Raw genomic sequence first — 21,438 nt, forward strand, 5'->3', positions numbered from 1 at the left:
GTCTTATCCTCTGTTGCCCCTGTCTCCTCCTGCCCTCAATCTTTCCCACCATCAGTATCTTTTCCCATGAGTTAACTCTTCACATCAGGTGGCCAAAGTGTTGGCGCTTCAGCTTCAGCATCAGTCCTTCCAATGAATATTCAGGACTGATTTCCTTTAGGATTGACTGGTTTGATCTCCCTGCTGTCCAAGGGACTGAAGAGCCTTCTCCAGCACCACAGTTTGAAAGCATCAATTCTTCAGTGCTCAACCTTCTTTATGGTCCAACTCTCACATCTGTATGTAACTGCTAGAAAAACCGTAGCTTTGACTATATGGCCCTTTGGTGGCAAAGTGATGTCTTTGCCTTTTAATACACTGTCTAGATTTGTCATAGCTTTCCTGGTTCCAGGGAGCAAGTGTCTTTTAATTTCATGGCTGCAGTCACCATCCACAGTGATTTTGGAGCCCAAGAAGATAAAGTCTGTCACTGTTTCCATTGTTTCTTCATCTATTTGCCATAAAGTGATGGGACAGGTGTCATGATCTTAGTTTTTTATATGTTGAGTTTAAGCCAGCTTTTTCGCTGTCCTCTGTTACCTTCATCAAGAGGCTCTTTTAGTACCTCTTTGCTTTCTGCCATTATGGTAGTATCATCTGTGTATCTGAGGTTGTTGATATTACACCTAGCAATCTTGTTTCCAGCTTGAGATTCATCTAGCCCAACATTTCACATGATGTACTTTGCATGTGTTAAATAAGCAGGTGACAATATACAGCCTCTTCATTCTTTCTGGAGCTATTTCTCTGCTCTTCCCCAGTAGTGTATTGGACACCTTCTGACCTAGGAGGCTTATCTTCCAGTGTCATATCTTTTTGCCTTTTCATCCTATTCATGGGGTTCTCAAGACAAGTATACTGGAGTGGTTTGTCGTTCCCTCTTCCAGTGGACTATGTTTTGTCAGAACTCTCCACTATGACCTGTCCATCTTGAGTGGCCCTGCATAGCATGGCTCATAGCTTCATTGAGTTATGCAAGCCCCTTCACTGTGAGAAGGCTGTGATCCATGATCTCCCAGTCCATCGGTTTTCTTTTCATTTTGTTTGTAGTTTCCTTTGCTGTGAAAAAGCTTATGTCAGATTAGGTCCTATCTATTTGTGCTTTTATATCTATTTCCTTGGGAGACTGATCCAAGAAAACATTGCTATAATTTGTGTCAGAGAATGTTTTGCTTGTGTTTTCTTCTAGAATTTTTATGGTGTCATGTCTTATAATTAAGTCTCTAAGTCATTTTGAGTTTATTTTTGTGTATGATGTGAGAGAGTGTTCTAACTTCATTGATTTACATGTGGCTGTCCAGCTTTCCCAACACAACTTGCTGAAGAGATTATCAAAAGATAATCTCCATTGTATATTCTTGCCTCCTTTGTCAAAGATTAATTGACCTTAAGTATGTAGATTTATTTCTGGGCTCTGTATTCTGTTCCCTTGATCCATATGTCTATTTTTGTGCCAATACCATGCTGGTTTTTTTTTTCCTTCCTTTTTAATTTTTATTTATTTATTTATTTATTTTTTGCATTTTAATAAATATATTTATTTTAGTTGGGGGCTAATTACTTTACAATATTGTAGTGGTTTTTGCCATACATTGGCATGAATCAGCCATGGGTTTACATGTGTTCCCCATCCTGAACCCCCCTCCCACCTCCCTCCCCATCCCATCCCTCTGGGTCATCCCATTGCCCCAGTCCTGAGCATTTGTCTCATGCATCGAACCTGGAGTGGTGTTCTGTTTCACATATGATAATATACATGTTTCAGTGCTATTGTCCCAGAACGTCCCACCCTCACCTTCTCCCTCAGAGTCCATAAGACTGTTCTATGCATCTGTGTCTCTTACTCTGTCTCACATATAGGGTTATCGTTACCATCTTTCAAATTCCATATATATGCATTAGTATACTGTATTGGTGTTTTTCTTTCTGGCTTACTTCACTCTGTATAATGGGCTCCAGTTTCATCCATCTCAGTAGAACTGATTCAAATGTATTCTTTTTAATGGCTGAGTAATATTCCATTGTGTATATGTACCACAGCTTCCTTATCCATTCGTCTGTTGATGGACATCTAGGTTGCTTCCATGTCCTGGCTGTTGTAAACAGTGCTGCGATGAACTTTGGGGTACACATGTCTCTTTCAATTCTGGTTTCCTCGGTATGTATGCCCAGCAGTGGGATTGCTGGGTCATATGGCAGTTCTATTCCCAGTTTTTTAAGGAATCTCCACACGGTTCTCCATAGTGGCTGTACTAGTTTGCATTCCCACCAACAGTGTAAGAGGGTTCCCTTTTCTCCACACCCTCTCCAGCATTTATTGCTTGTAGACTTTTGGATAGCAGCCATTCTGACTGGTGTGAAATGATACCTCATTGTGGTTTTGATTTGCATTTCTCTAAGAATGAGTGATGTTGAGCATCTTTTCATGTGTTTGTTAGCCATCTGTATGTCTTCTTTGGAGAAATGTCTGTTTAGTTCTTTGACCCACTTTTTGATTGGGTCGTTTATTTTTCTAGAATTCAGCTGCAGGAGTTGCTTGTATATTTTTGAGATTAATTGTTTGTCTGTTGCTTCGTTTGCTATTATTTTCTCCCATTCTGAAGGCTGTCTTTTCACCTTGCTTATAGTTTCCTTTGTTGTGCAAAAGCTTTTAATTTTAATTAGGTCCCATTTGTTTATTTTTGCTTTTATTTCCAATATTCTGGGAGGTGGGTCATGGAGGATCCTGCTGTGATTTATGTGAGAGAGTGTTTTGCCTATGTTTTCCTCTAGGAGTTTTATAGTTTCTGGTCTTATGTTTAGATCTTTCATCCATTTTGAGTTTTTTTTGTGTATGGTGTTAGAAAGTGTTCTAGTTTCATTCTTTTACAAGTGGTTGACCAGTTTTCCCAGCACCACTTGTTAAAGAGATTGTCTTTTCTCCATTGTATACTTTTGCCTTCTTTGTCGAAGATAAGGTGTCCATAGGTGCGTGGATTTATCTCTGGGCTTTCTATTTTGTTCCATTGACCTATATTTCTATCTTTGTGCCAGTACCATACTGTCTTGATGACTGTGGCTTTGTAGTAGAACCTGAAGTCAGGCAGGTTGATTCCTCCAGTTCCATTCTTCTTTCTCAAGATTGCTTTGGCTATTCGATGTTTCTTATATTTCCATACAAATTGTGAAATGATTTGTTCTAGTTCTGTGGAAAATACCGTTGGTAGCTTGATAGGGATTGCATTGAATCTATAGATTGCTTTGGGTAGTATACTCATTTTCACTATATTAATTCTTCCAATCCATGAACATGGTGTATTTCTCCATCTGTTTGTGTCCTCTTTGATTTCTTTCATCAGTGTTTTATAGTTTTCTATATATAAGTCTTTTGTTTCTTTAGGTAGATATATTCCTATGTATTTTATTCTTTTTGTTGCAATGGTGAATGGTATTGTTTCCTTAATTTCTCTTTCTGTTTTCTCATTATTGGTGTATAGGAATGCAAGGGATTTCTGTGTGTTAATTTTATATCCTGCAACTTTACTATATTCATTGATTAGCTCTAGGAATTTTCTGGTAGAATCTTTAGGGTTTTCTATGTAGAGGATCATGTCATCTGCAAACAGTGAGAGTTTTACTTCCTCTTTTCCTATCTGTATTCCTTTTATTTCTTTTTCAGCTCTGATTGCTGTGGCCAAAACTTCCAAAACTATGTTGAATAGTAGTGGTGAAAGTGGGCACGCTTGCCTTGTTCCTGACTTTACGGGAAACGCTTTCAATTTTTCACCATTGAGGATGTTTGCTGTGGATTTGTCATATATAGCTTTTATTATGTTGAGGTATGTTCCTTCTATTCCTGCTTTCTGGAGAGTTTTTATCATAAATGGATGTTGAATTTTGTCAAAGGCTTTTTCTGCATCTATTGAGATAATCATATGGTTTTTATCTTTCAATTTGTGAATGTGGTGTATTACATTGATTGATTTGCGGATGTTAAAGAAACCTGGCATTCCTGGGATAAAGCCCACTTGGTCATGATGTATGATCTTTTTAATATGATGTTGGATTCTGTTTGCTAGAATTTTATTAAGGATTTTTGCATCTTTGTTCATCAGTGATATTGGCCTGTAGTTTTCTTTTTTTGTGGCATCTTTGTCTGGTTTTGGAGTTAGGGTGATGGTGGCCTCATAGAATGAGTTTGGAAGTTTACCATCTTCTGCAACTTTCTGGAAGAGTTTGAGTAGGATAGGTGTTAGCTCTTCTCTAAATTTTTGGTAGAATTCCGCTGTGAAGTCATCTGGTCCTGGGATTTTGTTTGCTGGAAGATTTCTGATTACAGTTTCGATTTCCGTGCTTGTGATGGGTCTGTTAAGATCTTCTATTTCTTCCTTGTTCAGTTTTGGAAAGTTATACTTTTCTAAGAATTTGTCCATTTCTTCCAAGTTGTCCATTTTATTGGCATATAGCTGGTAGTAGTCTCTTATGATCCTTTGTATTTCTGTGGAGTCTGTTGTGATCTCTCCATTTTCATTTCTAATTTTGTTGATCTGATTCTTCTCTCTTTGTTTCTTGATGAGTCTGGCTAATGCTTTGTCAATGTTGTTTATCTTCTCAAAAAACCAGCTTTTAGTTTTGTTGATTTTTGCTATGGTCTCTTTTGTTTCTTTTGCATTTATCTCTGCCCTAATTTTTAAGATTTCTTTCCTTCTGCTGACCCTGGGGTTCTTCATTTCTTCCTTCTCTAGTTGCTTTAGGTGTAGAGTTAGGTTATTTATTTGATTTTTTTCTTGTTTCTTGAGGTACGCCTGTATTGCTATGAACCTTCCCCTTAGCATTGCTTTTACAGTGTCCCATAGGTTTTGGGTTGTTGTGTTTTCATTTTCATTCGTTTGTATGCATATTTTGATTTCTTTTTTGATTTCTTCTGTGATTTGTTGGTTATTCAGAAGCGTGTTGTTTAGCCTCCATATGTTGGAATTTTTAATAGTTTTTTTCCTGTAATTGAGGTCTAATCTTACTGCATTGTGGTCAGAGAAGGTGACTGGGATAATTTCCATTTTTTGGAATTTACCAAGGCTAGATTTATGGCCCAGGATGTGATCTATCCTGGAGAAAGTTCCGTGTGCACTTGAGAAATAGGTGAAATTGATTGTTTTGGGGTGGAAAGTCCTGTAAATATCAGTTAAATCTAATTTGTCTATTGTATCATTTAAAGTTTGTGTTTCCTTGTTAATTTTCTGTTTAGTTGATCTATCCATATGTGTGAGTGGAGTATTAAAGTCTCTCACTATTATTGTGTTATTGTTAATTTCCCCTTTCATACTTGTTAGTATTTGCCTTATATATTGTGGTGCTCCTATGTTGAGTGCATATATATTTATAATTGTTATATCTTCTTCATGGATTGATCCTTTGATCATTATGTAGTGTCCTTCTTTGTCTCTTTTCACAGCCTTTATTTTAAAGTCTATTTTATATGAAATGAGTATTGCGACTCCTGCTTTCTTTTGGTCTCCGTTTGCATGAAATATGTTTTTCCATCCCTTTACTTTCAGTCTGTATGTGTCCCTTGTTTTGAGGTGGGTCTCTTGTAGACAGCATATATAGGGGTCTTGTTTTTGTATCCATTCAGCCAGTCTTTGTCTTTTGGTTGGGGCATTCAACCCATTTACATTTAAGGTAATTATTGATAAGTATGGTCCCGTTGCCATTTACTTTTTTCTTTTGAGTTCATGTTTAAACATCCTTTCTGTGTTTGCTGTTTAGAGAAGATCCTTTAGCATTTGTTGGAGAGCTGGTTTGGTGGTGCTGAATTCCCTCAGCTTTTGCTTGTCTGTAAAGCTTTTGAATTCTCCTTCATATCTGAATGAGATCCTTGCTGGGTACAGTAATCTGGGTTGTAGATTATTCTCTTTCATTACTTTAAGTATGTCCTGCCATTCCCATCTAGCCTGAAGAGTTTCTATTGAAAGATCAGCTGTTATCCTTATGGGGATCCCCTTGTGTGTTATTTGTTGTTTTTCCCTTGCTGCTTTTAATATTTGTTACCATGCTGTTTTGATTACCATAACTTTGTGGTAGTCTCTGAAGTTTGGGATCGTTATGCCTCCAGCTTTGTTCTTTTTCCTCAGGGTTGCTTTGGCAATTCTGGGTCTTCTATGGTTCTATATAAATTTTAGGATTATTTGTTCTAGTTCTGTAAAAAATGTCATGAGTAATTTGATAAGGATTGCATTAAATCTGTAGGTTGCTTTGGGTAGTGTAACTATTTTAACAATATCAATTCAATATTAATTCTTCCAACCCAAGGGCATGAGATATCTTTCAATTTCTTTGAATCATCTTCAATTTCCTTTATTGATGTTTTATAGTTCTCAGCATATGTTTTCACCTTTCTGGTCAGGTTTATTCCTAAGTACTTTATTTTTTTGATGCAATTTTAAAAGGGAATTTTTTTTTTACTTTCCCATTTCGATATTTCATTATTAGTGTAAAGAAATGCAACAGATTTCTGTATGTTCATCTTGTATTCTGCTACTCTGCTGAAGTTGTTGACTAGTTCTAGTAGTTTTTGTGTGGAGTCTTTAGGGTTTTCTATATATAATATCATGCCATCTGCATATAATGAAAGTTTAATCTCTTCCCTTTCAATTTGGGTCCCTTTTATTTTTTTTTTCTTGCTGTGACCAGGGCTTCTAATATTATGTTTAATAGAAGTGGTGAGAGTGGCCCTCCTTATCTGGTTCCAGATTTTAGCGAGAAGGCTTTCAGTGTTTCACTGTTGAGTATTATGTTGGCTGTGGGTTTGTCATAGATGGCTTTTATTATATTGAGAAAAGGAGCATGGGGATTATTTAGGCAGCTCTCACATAACTAAGGCTAGAGGTGATTGAGGTTTAGAGCAAGAGTGTATCAGTAAAGGAAGAGTAAAGAGTCACTAAATCTTTCAGGGATGGAGCTGCTGGGATTAATTGATTTATTAGATATATATGGTGGGGTATGGGGAGAGGTGGTGAGTCGAAGGACTACTCCTAGATTTATAGTTTAAACAAGTAACAGGGTGGTAGTTCCATTTCCTGAGATGAGAAGATTGACGAAGTCATGTTCCAGAGGGAAAATGTGATGTTGAACATGTGGGCAAGCCTACTAGCCAAGCCTTTGGGTGACTTCAGGCCTATCCCTCTGCAGCTGCTGGTTGGAAGGGTATGCTCAGACTGGCAAGCATTCTTCTGAGTAAGTTGATCTGATTGAAGTTTTATCCGGAAGGGGATATCCAGGGCTAGGTTTAATATCTAAGGTCAGCAACCTGTCACACCAACAGAAAAGTGTTTCCTAAGGTGATCAATAAATAAGCTTCCAGAAAGAGTAGCTCCTCAAAGTGGCTTAATTCCAACTAGGTGGCTATTACTCATTTGACTCCCACCTCTTGGCAGAGCTTTCTGATCTTTTTTTTTAAAGCTATTTAGAGTTGTATCTTATATATATTCACATGAATTGAAATCACATATATAATGTGAATTCCAAATACTTATTGTAATATTTCAATATCCCTGAAAGTTAAATAAATGAAGCTCTAGGTTTCCATAGAGAGAGCACACACGTTTGAAAATAAAAAGTCTGAAATGAGTAAAAATGACAAAATTGTAAACAGCTCTTAAAAGCATATTTTCAGCCCCGCAAATCTGAAAATGTAAATAAATGCTTTGGCTCTTAACTCCCAAGCTAGAGAATTTTCTGTGTTTGAAGAATTTTGAAGTGATGCATTTGCTTATAAAGATCTTGAATAATCGTAGTCCTTAATTGTACTTACTTCCTCTTCATCATGGTGAGTGTCTTTGTTAATCACTACAAAGATCCTTTCAGTGGAAATGCTGCCATAGATTCAGTTTCCTTTTGGGGAATTAGACCTTCCTACTTCAGCAAGCTCTTTCCAGTTCTTTCCATATTGGAGTCTTCCAAAGTCATATTCTCTTGAAAGTTGAGGGGTCCCCAGTTATACCCATGAAGGGGTAGAAGGTTTGGGAGCATGAGAGTTGGACCCAGCAGCCAAAGTCTTATAACATGTTTGAAATCTCTAAAGCAAATGCTCAGGGAGGGTCTATCCAGGCATCACCTTCACCTCCTACTTATTTCCCCAGGGTCACCCACAAGTTCCTCTGTAGAGAGCTTCCTCTGCACAATTCTCTGATTAGTTGATAGTGAGGTAAGAGGGTAATATTTCAGGAATCTCAATCATCAGCCTTCTGATACTAACTAGTCTGAGGCCTACCTGCTTGTGATGAGCAGTTTTCATCTGGTGAAGTCTGGTCTCCATAAAAATAACTTAGGAATGTGCATCAGACATTATTATCCATGTCCTTCAGGGAGAAACTAAAGGTCCTGTGACTCTGCTGTATGGCTGTTTTATTGTTTAAATTGTTATCAATTCTCCTCCCAACTGCTATTTGTCTCTGCATATTCTCACTCTTCTGATAACCCTTGAGTCAGACTTTTTGAAATTCAGGGAAGGTTGAGAAGACTGAATTTTTTTTCTTTAAGCAAGAGGTGGGGAACACAAAGGGGTCTGTTATGAAGACCTGGGGATTGCTGGGGATTGCTCAGTTTCAATGCCACCAGTGCTGCCCGTGACCTAACCCAGACGTACAATGTCAGCAGCTTGTCTGGATCCGAAACTCTTCAAGTCTCAAAGTCCTTTCACAGTCTATGCCTGCTCCTTGTCCTTGCTCCTGTCCACATCACTGTAGATGTCCTCCTGTCTTTCAGTTGGCAACTCTCCCCAGGGACGACTGGCTACGGGACAGGATCCAGTCTCCCCAGCTGCCCCTTCTATGCCCCTCTCTGCAAGAGGAGCTCTTTATCCTGTGAAGATTTTTCTGCCAGCCATTAGAGGGAAGCAGACCTGGGATAATAAAAAGCCAACAAGTACTTTAAAAGGTTTTGAAAGATAAAATTTTCAAAGTTGTGTTTCTCATCTATATTTCTTGACCTTTTTGAGATGTTTGCATAGAATCATCTCTTTTTCTTATGTACCTACTGTTGGGTAAAAAATACTGTCAGAATCTTTCAGTTATGTAGAATAGTAATAGAAAAAAATTATTGAGCAATTACTGTGTGCTTGGCACCATAATACATCTCAGTACAAAATTATCTTATTTAATCCTCACAACATCTCGGTGAGTTTGATGCTGTCAATCTTCCTGTTTTACAGAGGAGAAAACTGGGGCCCAGAAACTTGAAATATACTCCGCAATATACTTACTTACACAGCTAGTAAGTTGAGGGTTCTAAATTTAAACTACAGTTTATCTAATTTGAGAATTCAGATTTTCAACCACTGTAAAATATCTCCAATACATGCAGAAGGCTTATAGGTGCTATCTTCTGAAATTTCCAATAGCTGGTGCCATATGTTAATCCATTGAACAAATGTTTTATTGTATATCATCAATGTAACAGGTAATACTCTAACCACTGAATAAATAGTGAGCAAACAAAAATGGCCCTTGTACTCATAGAACATGTTTCTTCTTAAAATCAAATTCCTGCAATCAGGATCAATAGACTTTAAAAGATGTATATATAACCTGTAACCAAGAATTCCATTTCCAAAAATGAAAATAATCTCAAATAGATACAAATAATTATACATAGAGATGTCACTATTTGTAACAGTTTCAAGTGGAAATAAATGATATGTCCAATAGAGGGGGAATCGTTAGGCAAAGTTATGGCACTTTCATACATTAGAATATAATAGTCACTCAGAATAATGTTTTCAGAAAGTTTTTGTATTATGAACAAACACTTCAATTATCATGTTAAATGAGAAAAGCAAACTACAAAGTAATCTTTTTAGTATGCTTTTATGTAAAATAATATGTATATGATATTATTTAGAGCAAACCACATGAAATTAACATTTCTGTAGGTCAAAGGATCATGCAGCAGTAATTTCTTGATGGAAAAAATATCTGAAATCAAATAATCTAAAATATTAATGGTTATTATTCTTTGGTGGTAAGATGATCAGCAGTTTTCATTCTCTTCCTTATACTTTTCAGTATTTTCCTAGTTTCAACATTATACATATATTACATTTCTAATAAAAACAGTATTATATAACAAAAAGAGAACAAATGTTCCTCTTTTGGCCACTTTACTAAATCATAATGCTAAATGCACTCTGGTTGAGTACCTATAATCCGTCATGTCAGTAACCGTAGCAAATGTAGCAATGAACTGTAATTCCATTTTATACACGTGGCAGTAGAGATTCAGCCTAGAGTGATATTTCAGGATAGCAGTCTGAGGCAGGGAACTGGTTCAGATAAAATAGATGCTAGATTGTCCACACTTCATAGTAATGGAAAACAACTGTTTTACACTGACTGCCTTAGACATAGGTTTCTAGGACCCCACTCATAACATTTCCAAAAAAGCCAACTGAATTTCTTATTTTTTAAAATACATATATATATATTTTGTTGAAGTATAGTTGACTTACAATGTTTCAGGTGCACAGGAAGGTCATTCAGCTATACGTATACACATGTATTATTTTTCAGATTATTTTCCACTATAGATTATTACAATATATTGTCTGTAGTTCCCTGTGCTATACATTAAAGCTTTGTTTCTTGCTGCATATCTATTTTTCTGAATTGTTATTGATGATTTCAATTACTTCCAGAGAATTTTTGAAAAAAAATACATGTATGACCAAAGAATAGTATGTTATAAAGTTCTAGCTCTTGTGGATATTGGGAAGAAATTTTATATGCTGGAAAGAAGATGTCTTTTTTTTTTTATTTTAAATTAGTTTATTTATCTATTTTTGAAATAGAACTGCCATATGACCCAGCAATCCCACTGCTGGGCATACACACTGAGGAAACCAGGATTGAAAGAGACACGTGTACCCCAATGTTCATCACAGCACTGTTTATAATAGCCAGGACATGGAAGCAACCTAGATGCCCAGATGTCTTTTTTTTAATGGATGATCTGAAATAACTTATCAGCCTTTCATCAGTTAATGCTGATGAACAATCACATCTGTTATTATAGTCAGGAACATTAAATGTTTAAATAAGACAGGTCATCCTTTTCAAAATTTAATATAACTGCTCTTTCTACATTTAAACTTTTAACTCTGAAAAATATATATTATATGTACATTTTAGTGAGTGCTTACTATGTACCAGGCACTCTGTTGAGACAAGGTATAGATTATTGAACAAGACTGACAGGTCTCTTAACAGCCTAGTGGCAGAGACAGACAAACATGCAAATAAATGCAAAACTATTCATTATGAGTCCTATATACATATAGTTTTTTTTATCTGTCACTGAAGCCCTCATAAGGAAATGAAGATCCAAAGAAGCAGTTAGAGTTGAACACTTATATACTGAGCTGGATTGAGTAGTGAATTGTGAAAATGTGATAAGGCTGAGGGGGCTTGAGCTAGGGTTGTTAATAGCAGGAGAAGTGACTAGGAAGATGAGGGTTAGTTTGTAAGGTTTGTAGAGATTCCTCTCAACCACAGTCCACCTTCCCAGCACTGGTCAATTGCTGGCTGTAAACAAGCCCAGCACGGTGATGACCCAGGGTGAGGTGACTCTGCAGCTGAAGCCATCCATGAAGGGTCTGACAGCTGAGGACGCTCTGCCAACAGCTTTCCCAGCAGTTGGGGTATAAGTCCTCATTCCTGAAAGGGAATCTGAGTGGCACATCCTAACATCCATCACAGTGACAAAGCTACAGCTGCTATAATTTCTACTGTGCTTTGTTGCTTACACTCATATTTGAAGAAAATGAATTTGACTTATAGGTTGGTGAAAATAAATATGTAATTTCTTAATGCCATCAAATTCATGGACCCCCTACATGGACCCAGGTTAAGAAAAATTTTGAGTGAGAAAGGGGCTCCATATTCAGAGGTGCTGTTCAGGCTCTGTGGCCTGCTGCAGCAAAGCAAGGCTATCTTGTACTGTAGGAAAAAATGAGTCTGCTTTCCTGAGCTAGAATGATGCCCATTCACAAAGAAAGTCAGACACAAGAGATTGAAGTCCTTGAGGGAGAGACATAGAAACTGAGATGCAGTTATTTGGATTTGCTTTAGAGTTCCAGATTTTAATCCCCCATGAGACGGAAATATATCTCCATTTTTGATGTCCAAGAAACACCCCTGCATTTTTTAAAGGTTTAGTTTTTTTAGATTAGTTTTAGGTTCAAAGAAAAATTGAAAGCAAAGTACAGAGATTTTCCATATACCCCCAGTCCCCACACATGCATAGCCTCCTCCATTTTCAACATCACTTACCAGAGTGGTCCGTTTTGTTACAACTGATCAATCTATATTGACAAATCATAATCACCTAGTAGTTTACCATATTATCATCCATAGTTTACATTATGGTTCACTCTTCATATTGTACATTCTATGGATTTAGATGTATGTATACATATATATACGTAGCCATCATTATGGTATCATACAAAATATTTTCACTGCCCTAAAAGCCCTTGTTTTCCACCTATTCATCCTTCCTCAGCAACCCCTGATCTTTTTACTGTCTGCATAGTTTTACCATCTGCACACTTTCCCACAGTGTCATACAGTTGGAATCATACAGTATGTAGCCTTTTCAGATTGCCTGCTTTCACTTAGTAGTATGCATTTAAACTTCCTCCATATCTTTTTCATTTCTTTTTAGCATCCCTGTTTCTTTAGAATGAATTTTTTGGGTCACATAAGATAATTTAAGTAGGTATTGCCACTTCCAAGCTAAAGTACCCTGTTGGAAAACAAGAGATACTTTTTTTTTCCTGGCTGCACTGAGGGGCTTGTAGGATCTTAGTTCCCCGACCAGTGATCATACTTGGGCCCTGTCAGTGAAAGCATCAAGTCCTAACTGCTGGATTATCAGAGAATTCCCCACAAAGAGATATTTTTAACATCCCTTTCCCCAAATTCTTGAAATCTGCAGGAGTTTAGGATGAGAGCATCTGGCAACAAATATTGCTGGAATCCAGCTCCAGCTGGTCCAGGGTTCCCTCAGGAAGGACGGCGTCGGCGATGCGAATGAGAAGACACAGCAAGTCTCGGTGTTTCCAAGTGTCTTCTGACTTTATTGTTTTTAAGACAGCTTTTATATCTTTAGTTGTATTTTTTAAAGAATATAGGCACAGCAGATTATGACAAAGAAAGAATTCATTAACAGGAAGTTTTAAAGTAAAACCTGTTTTTCTAAGGGTTGATCAGCCAAAACACTTTTGTATCAGGCACAGCAGATTATGACAAAGAATGAATTCGTCAACAGAAAGTTTTAAAGTAAAACCTGTTTTTCTATAATCTATCTTACGCCTTGAGCCCAACGAAAAGGAATGTGGTCCCATAAAGTCATGGTACAGCAAGCTGAAACAATGTAGTACAAAGGTCAGTTCTTAGCAAAAATCACCAGCTAAATTAACAATTGTCTTGTTATTTGTAGTAAGGCTAAACTTTTATTTTTATAAGTTTTTAACTATCATACTTTCATTACACAGGCTAAATATGTTAAGAGCAAAAACATAGTGAGTAAATATAGACTAAGTAACAGTTTCATAAAGCAATATTTCTTATATTTCCTAATAAGCCTTTTTCCTATGAAGAGCTCTGTACCTATTGGGGCTTTTGTGTGTTAGGCTCTCAATGCTGTTTATTGTTAAGGAGTAGTCATGCACATTAGCTCCAAAGGCACAGGTATATTTATTAAGTAAACCAGTATGCCAGCAAGAAGAATTTAGATTAATATACTCCATATCCTAGACAATCCCATCAGGGTGCCACCGTTTTTTAGGGGCCTTGTCGATTGAGGTTTTAGGTTGATCTATATTGGAAAAGAATCAGGAAAAGGCCTTTTACCTAAGTCATAGAAAATAAGAAGAGGTCTATTGTAGCAAACATCAGAAAGACAGACGTCATCTTTAAGGTGAGCACTGAGGCAGCCTTCCGAGAATCCCTGAGGCCTGAGAAGCCATGCTCGATCAGTCCTTCTCCTCATGACACTGTCATGGGTGGGATCTCGTGGGCTGGCTCCCGGCAAAATATGGGATTGGGAACTCTTACAGCATTGGTGCTAAGGTGTGTCAAGTAAGGCTCTGAAATCTCCATGAAAACATTGACTTTCTCATTGGAGGCCCTTTCTATATTCTATAACCCCCCTATAAAAATGACATGTTTTAATATACTGTGATAGACTTCAACATTTTCTTGACTGCCACCCTTTAAACTGGGAATAAAGATAGCTATTATATGTTTTAGTTTGACAGAGCAAGGCAGACAATAATGAAATTGTATTCATAAGAATAGCAATCTTTATTTTTAAAATCCAAAGGCAGTCAATAATGTCATCTATGTACTTTGCCATTATGATGACATATAGCATATAAAATGTTAAGTATGTCTAATATTTATTTCATTTCAATCACATCAGTCTGTCATTACATAATAAATCAAAAGGAAAGTCTACCAACAACAGCCCCACAAGCATTTCCTATTGAACTACTCTTAGCTTTTTTAATGTAGCCTCAAAACATGAAAATTGCCTCTAAATTAGCATAGCTATTCACACATTATTTCCACCACTGACAGAGAAATGCCACTGTAACAGTTGCTGAATAGTTTTTTTATGCAAAACTGATGTTAGTGACAGATTTTTAAGCATGTAATTTGTCTCAGCACATGTGTCATTTTATTTGTAAAAACTGCTAGGACTGAAAAATGAAATTTCAAAAGTTGTTTGTCTTCTTGCAGGGTAGAATAGATATAAACTAATCAACCAACAGAGCTGTGTGATGGTCTATTAGGTTCAGAATCATAACATCGTTACAGAGGGGAAATAAAAGCTATTTCCATTATATCCCACCCCCTATGCCAGAAAGAAGTGAAGAATAAATATACCAAATGGGCATAGAGTTGTCCATCAATATCCATGGGGATTAGTTCCAGGACCCCCAAAGATACTAAAGTCCATGGATGCTCAAATCCCTTATATAAAATGGTATAGTATTTGCATGTAACCCTGCATATCCTCCTGTATACTTTAAATCATCTCTGGATTACTTGTAATACTGAATACAATGTAATAACTATATAAATAGTTGTAAACACAATGTAAATATTATGTAAATAGTTGCCAGCATGTGGCAAATTCAAGTTTTGTTTGGGGAAGTTTCTGGAATTTTTTTTCAAATATTTTCCTTCTACAGTGGGTTGAATCTGCTATTTTGGAACCTATAGGTATGGAGGACCAACTGTGCTTGGATTTGATTTGATTATTTGATCTGATGATGCAGCATTTTATAAATGGGAGCAAATTCCTAAAAAAAATTGCTCTGCCAGCCCAGTTCAGCCCAGGTCTCCCCCTACCAGTTTTAAACCACTGAGTTGTCTGACTACTAGATCCAAGGGGAGTGTCTTTGGTGGGCTAGCTTTAGCCTGCCCCAGCAGATGAATATCCAACTCCTTTCAAACATTTCAATCTAGCCTCTGTCCTAGGCACACAGGACCCAGTAAATAATATGTTATGTTTCTTAAGGAACTCACAATCAAGTATAGAAAAAAAGATTATTAGGAAAACAAAAGATTGAATCTTCTCATTGATGTGAAAGCAGAAAGGAGTTGTGTAACCAACCTCTGGCCAAAGTGAACAGGGAACCAGCTTTGGTCAGAGGTATAAGAAAGCTATTGTGCAGAACCCAAAAGGTGTGTAATGAGTTAAAAAGGAAGCTAAAAGTAGAGCAAAGATGGATTGTCTAACTTCCCTTGATTCTACTTGCCCCTGTGAAGAGAACAACAACCGTTCACTCCTTGGGGCCAGTCAAAATGTGTTTACTCTTGAGGTAACTTTCCTCAGTACTCTCAGGGGAACCAGGAGACCAGACACACTGTGGCCCTTTAGTTCTTGCCTCTGCCAGAGCTTTAGTCAGAGATCTGGGATTGCACCAAACTTTTTCCCTTTGTACTGCTGAAAACAAATTGATCATAACATTTTTGAAAATTCACATTGACTAGATACTACATTTATTGTTTATTGATTTCTTCATCTGTGAAATGCGGATAGCTACAGTATCTGCTTCAGAGTTGTTTTAAGGTTAAAGATTTTGTATATGTATATTTATGAGTACATATACATATACTCTTTATATATATATATATATATTATATATGTTCTTTACAACAATGCCAGCACATAGTAAAGACTATCATGTGTTAACTGTTGTTTTGTTATATTTGAAATATACTTAATTTTAGCTTTTAGCAACCTAAATTATTGTGTCTTAAGATATTCAATTAGTCTATGTCCCAAGTGAGCTTCATGTGAATATTTACATTAACCAAGAATATGGGAAACTGCATTTCTGGACCACATGCTTTTCAGGCCCAGAGTGGGATTTATCATTTTGCCCAGGCAATAGACTTGCTTATGTCAAAATTCTTTACACTTCACTTAGTTGAAGATGTCATTTCCTGAAGTATCTTCTACCATAGTTTTTTTCAAAGTGATTGATTATGAGATCTAAATCAACATTGGAAAAAAAAAGAAATAGGAAAAAAAAGTCAGGTTGCATCACACATGGTAATCTAAGTTGTTTTGTGTAACTTCAGTTTTGTGTGTGTCAGTATATCCAGGATCACAAACCCTGCAGTGTTTTTTCTCTCTTTTCTCTCAAAGGTAGCCAAAGTCCTGCTTTTTCTACAAGTTTCTATACCAGTGCCTTTCAAACATTTTCTACAAAAATCATCTATAAAAATTTATGTTCTGATTCATGGGCAGGGCTCAAGAGTCTGCGTTTCTAACAAGCTCGTGGTGGTGGTTTAGTCACTAAGCCATGTCCAACTCTTGTGACCCTATGGACTGTAGCCTGCCAAGCTCTTCTGTCCATGGAATTCTCCAGCAAGAATATTGGAGTGGGTTGTCATTCCCTTCTCCAGGGGATCTTCCTGACCCAGAAATTGAACTCCAGTCTCCCACATAGCAGGCAGATTCTTTACCATCTGAGCCACTAGGGAAGCCCAGCAAGATCATAGGTGATACCAATGCTTCTTGTCCATGGACTACACTTCCAAGGCCGGCTGCACACTAGAAGCTCCTTCATGATTCCTGGTCTATATTCCCCACCCAGTAGCCTCTTGGACCTCATCTACACTTGCTTTTCATACAATGTCTTACTTCAGCTGCTCCGGTCCTCTTGCTTTTCTCAACACACAGGTATGATCCTCCTCCCTGGCTTTGCCCTGTTGTTCTCTCTGTCTGAACACTCCTCCTTTGAATGGCTCACTATTCTACTTCCTGTGGGTCTATTCTACTTCCTGTGGGTCTATTCTACTTCCTGTGGGTCTATTCTACTTCCTGTGGGTCTATTCTACTTCCTGTGGGTCTTTGCTTCAGTGTCATCTTCTCAGTGTGGTCTTTCCTGTTTGACACTGACTCTGCTTCCACCCCAGCATTCCCTCTTTCCTGCTTGATTTTTCTGCTAGTCTCATCTCTATCAACATACTTTGTATTCCTTTAAAAAAATTATTTATTGCTTTTTTTCCCCTTCATTAGACTGAAAGCTCCATGAGAATAGAGATTTTGGTCTGTTTTTATCCACTGATCTCTCTCCAGCACCTAGCACAGAGTACCTGGCACATATTTTTTTAAGAGTTAAAATATTTATTAGTTTATAACTTTTCCCTTTTTGTAGGCTAAGCCCCCAAAGGGCAAGCATCTGGATTGTTTTCTCACCCTTATATGTAATGTTCACTTGCTATAGTCATGTGTGATGGCTAATGTTGGGCTTTCTGATATCTGCATTAATTTTTTAATAATTAACTCCTTTATTAATTTTTTGTTGATTCTTTCCTGTAACCTTATTTCTGGGCCCATCCTCTTTTGCTTGTATAGTATTTAGCCTACACAAGGAGGAATGAGTCCCTTTAAGATGCCGTGTGTAACAAGGCAGCTTACTAGAGATCTTCTCTAGACATTGGAGATAATTATCAAGTTAATGAGTGATCCAGACCAGAACTATATATAATACTGGAAAGAAACTTTAACCCAGGATTTTTACAAGATGGCTGCTTTAGTCTGTTCAGGCTGCTGTAACAAAAATACCATAAACTGTGTGGCTTAAACAATAAATATTTATTTCTCACAGTTCTGGAATCTGAGAAGTCCAAGATCAAGGCACCAGCAGATTCATTGTCTGGTAGGGACAAGCTTCCTAATTCATAGACAACTGTCTTTTCTCTGTGTTCTCCATGGCAGAAACTGTTAAGACAGCTCTCTACAGTCTCTTTTGAGGGCATTAATTCCATTTTTGAGAGGCCCACCCTCATGGCCTAATCACCTCCCAAACACCCTCCTCCTAATATCATCACATTGTGGGTTAGAACTTCAACATATGAATTTTGGGAGGACACAAGCATCCAGTCCATAACCATGACTAAAGGATTTATCAATAATTACTCTATCTTTGGCTATGAGGTAGTGAGAGAATTATGTTCAATTTACCAGGAATTATACAAAACAAGTAGGAGATTCTGATATAAGTTTTCTCTCCTGCTCACTGTGGATCTGCTAAATTATTTGTGGAAGAAGGAAAGTTATAAAATTATCTTTCTCTCTCTCATTTTTAAGGAAACGGGAAAACCCTTAGCCTGGTGAAACTATAAAGATGGATTTCTGTTCACATATTTTATAGTCTGGCATTCTCTTCTGTCATTCTTGTTCTTCTTTGTGTTTTTTTGTTTGTTTTGGGTTTTCACTGCTGTGCACAAGCTTTCTCTGGTTGCAGCGAGCAGGGCTACTCTTCGTTGTGTTTCACAGGTTTCTCATTGCAGTGGCTTCTCTTGTTGAGGAGCACAGGCTCTAGGTGTACAGGCTTCAGTAGTTGCAGCACTTGGGCTCACCAGTTGCGGCTCTCTGGCTCTTAGTAGTAGTGGTGATCAGACTTAGTTTCTCTGAGTATAGAATCTTCCTGGACCAGGGATTCAACCTGTGTCCCCTGCATTGTCAGGCAGGTTCCCATCCACTGTACCTCCAGGGAAGTCCTATTCTTGTTTTTTGATTATGCCCATATTCTAGGCTGAGGCAATAATTTCCCAATTGCAGGAAGTTGTCCATTCCTACCCATTCAAAGCTCATTCTCCTCATGGTGTTTTCTCTTTCACGATGTATGCTCTGTGAAATGACTGCTGCAGACTTCTCATTGCCTGAGAATAGGCTTCACTTTCTTTTTGCTTTATTCTCTTCAAATACTCTCCCTTCTGTTAAGTGCTATCTATCTACCTTCTTCCTAGGTTGCTTGTCATGAAGGGATTAATCCTTCTTGTGTTTGGGATAGGGATTCAGAGTGACTTCCAAACTGGAAGTGGGATTTAGAAAAAAAAGTTCTCTGCATGACACTTCCTGGGGGTGGAGGGGTGGAGGGCACTGGGATACTTGGTCCAGATCTCTCTTCAGGAAAGACATTCTGCTTTAGGAAAAACTAAGTCTCTTTCCTTACTTTGCCAACAAAGGTCCATCTAGTCAAAGCTATGGTTTTTCCAGTAGTCATGTATGTATGTGAGAGTTGGGCTATAAAGAAAGCTGAGTGCTGAAGAATTGATGCTTTTAAACTGTGGTGTTGGAGAAGACTCTTGAGAGTCCCTTGGACAGCAAGGAGATCCAACTAGTCCATCCTAAAGGACATCAATCCTGAGGATTCATTGGAAGGACTGATGCTGAAGCTGAAACTCCAATACCTTGGCCACCTGATGAGAAGAACTGATTTATTTGAAAAGACCCTGATGCTGGGAAAGATTGAAGGCGGAAGAAGGGGACGACAGAGGATGAGATGGTTGGATGGCATCACTGACTCGATGGGCATGATTTTGAATAAGCTCCGGGAGTTGGTAATGGATAGGGAAGCCTGGCGTGCTGCAGTCCATGGGGTCGCAAAGAGTCGAACATGACTGAGCTGACTGAGCTGACTGACTGACTGAAATCTCTTTAGGACTTATTCTCCTAGCTGCTAGGAGTGCTGCTGGAAGAATGCCCTCTGGATTAACCTCCTTGGGTCTCAGCTGAAACATGCCCCTTCCCTGAGGTCATGCTTCCTGCTGGCGGCCCACATCCAGCGGCTAATGGACTAGAGGTATGAAGGTTTGGCCCTCTTGCCCTGCCAAGTGACTTCTGAGGCTTAATCTCATTTTCAGAACTCCCCACAGGATCAGTTCAGGCTTTATTTGAGACTGAATTAATAACTGGACTTCTGTCTCTGTCCCACTGGCTCCCCTCTCTTCCCTTGCCACATGCTAATCTCCATCTCAGAGTGGGCTCCTCAGAGAGCTCAGCCCTGCAATGTACTGCTCTATATCCTTCCTGATTTCTTTTCCCACAATTTCCACCCTGACAGCCCTGGAAATGGGAGATCTGAGCAAATAATCAAGAAAGCAACACAAGCATAAGGGAAAATAGGCAGAGCTCAGTATGGGGACTGAAGACTGAGCTATGGGAAGTAATCTTAGCCAGAAGGCAGAGGTCTATCTACTAGAACCAGGGTAAAGATGAAGGTTGAAATAGCAATAGCTTTAGTATTGAGTAAGCTTGTTAAACACCCTCTGGCTGGGGTCAGGATTCATCTCAGAGTCTGGGGAGCTGGAAGGGTATAAAGGTGCAGTAAGAGAAGAAAGGATATTTGGAGCCTAGAATCTAGTCAGTGTGTTAAATGTAGAGACAGGAAATTAGGCAAGTTAGTCAGCATTTACATACTCACACTACTGCTTTTGGGAAAAGAATTGAGCTTAAAGAACAGTATATATTTTAATTAGCTCCACTTTCCAAGGATTGCCCAGCAAAATTAAAGAGTAATTTTTTTTGACCACACTGTTCAGCTTTCAGGGTCTTAGTTCCCTGACCGGGGATTGAACCCAGGCCACAGCAGTGAAAGCGCTGAGTCCTAATCACTGGATTGCCAGGAAATTCCCCCAAAGACTAATTTTCTTATTTAAACTTCTCTAATAGATTCCCTGCATTCATTCTCCATAGCATACCTTATGTATGGGTAACAAATCTCTAGGAAACCCAATGAAAATGTGAAATATAAATAGGACATCTATATTTATGAGCACAGGAAGGAAGTGTCAGCCAATGACAGGAAACAGAAAAGGGATGTTAGGGTCTAGAAAAGAGCAGCTGGATAAGTCTGGTGACTTTGGTTAGTTTCCTCAGGATTGGAAAATTTGCATTTTAAGCAAGTCCGGCAGATGGTGCTGCTCCAGCAAAGAGCAGAAAAATCATTTTGTTTCCTAAGATGCAATTTATCCTGTTTACAGTTCTGAACTGATAAGATTTTTGCCATAGTAAAATTTCAATCTTGTGTCTTCAGCTGTTAATGTATATACAGAA

General features: G+C 38.0%; 1 long non-coding RNA gene across 1 annotated transcript in view; it reads left to right on the plus strand.

Annotated features, from left to right (window-relative positions):
* The window catches only part of LOC145532271 (uncharacterized), a 111,899-nt gene that overhangs the window by 70,899 nt on the left and 19,562 nt on the right, over window positions 1-21,438 (plus strand). The gene's annotated exons all lie outside the window — the stretch shown is intronic.

The sequence above is a fragment of the Giraffa tippelskirchi genome, chromosome 2 (genome assembly GCF_054371585.1).
Source record: "Giraffa tippelskirchi isolate mGirTip1 chromosome 2, T2T-mGirTip1v1.2.pri, whole genome shotgun sequence".
Taxonomy (NCBI): Eukaryota; Metazoa; Chordata; class Mammalia; order Artiodactyla; family Giraffidae; genus Giraffa; species Giraffa tippelskirchi.